The 2,500-nt window shown below is 48.8% G+C and overlaps 1 protein-coding gene across 1 annotated transcript in view; it reads left to right on the top strand.

The window, feature by feature from the left end:
* epha4b (eph receptor A4b) overlaps positions 1–2,500 on the top strand; it is a 345,029-nt gene that overhangs the window by 145,042 nt on the left and 197,487 nt on the right. The window lies entirely within an intron of this gene.

Genomic DNA, 2,500 nt, shown 5'->3' with positions numbered 1-2,500 from the left:
CCATCTCTGGTCTAACCGAAAGAAACATAAGGTGCGCTGTCACATGTATGCGTGTGTTTATACTTACTATGCGTGCGTAACTAAATTAGGCTACAGCAAATTGCCTCATCCTAGTTGCCTATCCTGGCTATTTATCACGTGCTATTTTGAGTATGAAGGAGGCCACATAGAAAATATTGCTTGCGCACAGGTTCTGTTGTTATTACAGTGGTCTCGGGCTTCGGACGGGTTCGGACACAAACATTTTAATTAGTCTCGGGCTCGGGTCGGGGTTGATCACTTTTCTGTCGGCTGAGGGCCGGGCTCGGACAGAAAAAACCGGCCCGAGCCACGCTCTATTATCTACTACATTTCCCAGAATGCACTCGCGGTAAGCGCGAGAACGCAACACAGCGTGGAAACGCTGGAACCAAACATTGCAGTAATAGCGTTACGGAGACTACTTGGTTTTCAGTGTCAAACTGACTACAAGCAATGTAATGGAGCAACCAGTGCAGATTTTAACCTAGCATGTAAACAGTACATACAAGCAATAGCACAACAGTTTAACTTCAAAAGGAAACAGAAACAGCTTACCGTTGGCATATCTCTCTCCTGACATGACAGCATGTGAAAACCAACTATGCGCGCGTTCATTTGTAGTTGGCCAGTACACTTCATTGGATGATAACTAGCCAATCGGATTTAACATGGAAAGGTTTCAACACTCCTACTGGTCCCCGTGCAACACCAGGTAAAGTGAACCCCCCCACTAATTAACCTGCGCTAAATGTATTTGATTGCTCTACGTGACTCGCAAATATCTCCTGCTTGCTCAGCCAGAGTGAGCGCAACACCTCCCACTTGACCGACTGATTCATAATCCAAGGAGGTCACAAGCATTACATTTTCACCATATACAATATTTCAATACCAATACAAAAGGTTTTACCACAATTTGTTCATTTGTTTCTCCTTCACTTTTTTTTTTTTTAGGTCTTTCCAGACAAAGCCAAGAGTTTTTTTTTTTTTTTGCTTGTTTGTTTGTTTTGTTATTCATTTTGAACTTTTTTTTTTTTTTGCCTGAGTTTCTTCGTTTTTTTTTTTTTTTTTGCACAAGTCCTTTTTTAGAGTACACAGTGACTCAGTATACAATAGTTTTTTTCACATTAAAAGTTTTTCTTTGTCCATGAAGAGTAGAGTCACTGTTCGCTTGGATACCTCCCCTGACAGGAGTGTAGTGCACTGTCAGGGTTTGGTTATGTGGCATGTGCTCTTCTGTCTTCGTGTGTGTGTGTGAGTGTGGTGCATGTGTTGGCCGTGGCAGCATAGGCACATACCAACCAGCCAGACAGGAAGAGATAGGCCATAAGGTTTGACACCCGGGGCAGTGCCTACAGGGTCAGGGGTTGAGAGTTGAGGCCCTGTGACAGAGCCAACAGAACTGGTGGCGGCGGTGTCAGCCAGTGAGGTCTAGGAGCCACTGGTCTCCTACAAGGAGGACTGCCAGTCTCCTCACCTCTCTGTAGGATGAGTGCCACCAACTGCTGGAAACCTCTGGAGCTGCCCCAAGCGCCAAGGAGATATGCAGCAGCCTTGATGTCAGCGTCCTTGACACTTCCTGGCTTGCTTGGGTACCCGGCTGGATTAAGCCGAGTTGGATTTGCAGACGCGGGGCATGTGGTATGTAGTTCCCCGTGACAGGTACATTGTGTGGAGCAATTTTGGCTGGATGAATAGGTTTGGGTCTGGCAAGGTTGTTCCATTCCTTCCAGGCCATATTCACTCCAACCTTGTGGGCTTTGGGACGGCTCCAGGATTTGGTGCACACGTGACTCCACCCGGTATCTCCTCCTTGTCTGCTCCTTCCAAGGAGCAGGGTTTTGGGAGGCAGGTACTTGAGAGGGTTTACCTGTCCATGTGCCCTGATCCTTCCGCGGCTTGAGATTGCCCTCTTCATGGGCTTGGTCACAGGTTTTGTAGCTCTGTGGTGATTAGATGCTTTTGTTGTGTGGAAGTTCTCTACCCACTTTTCTCCATCCTTGGTGGTCTTGTTCTCCAAGGATGCTGCAGCCTGGATCCTTCTGCCACTGGCGAGCCACATCTTGTCATCCACCACTTGGCTGTGGTCAGCTGCCTGGTAGCAGAGTGTTTGGGATGGTGACCGGATGGAGAATTTTACCTCCCACTTTGGCAGGTCTTGGGCCTGATGTCTCTTTAGCCAAGGAGAAAGCTTGGGGTGTTGTGCCTCCCACTTTGGTGGATCTGGGGCCTGGGGTCTTCTCAGCCAGGTCTCTGGAGATGGTGTCCAAGCTTTGGTTGTGCATGGTTTCGGAGGGGTTCTGAAGCGGTGAGGCTGTACAAGACGCATCAGTCCACTTCCCCATGACCTTCTCCATCTGCTGACTATAGGCGTTGCCCTCAGGACAGCTGGTTGTGGCTGTCCAAGGTCTGCCTTGGTGCATGGCCCGACAGGCTCTGGGCGGGTTCCGACGGGGTTGGCTGCAGCTGTGTAGGGTCT

This window comes from Engraulis encrasicolus, chromosome 16 (assembly GCF_034702125.1).
Source record: "Engraulis encrasicolus isolate BLACKSEA-1 chromosome 16, IST_EnEncr_1.0, whole genome shotgun sequence".
In the NCBI taxonomy this organism is placed as follows: domain Eukaryota; kingdom Metazoa; phylum Chordata; class Actinopteri; order Clupeiformes; family Engraulidae; genus Engraulis; species Engraulis encrasicolus.
The sequence above is the reverse complement of the archived record's forward strand: the minus strand, read 5'-3'. Positions and strand labels throughout refer to the sequence as shown.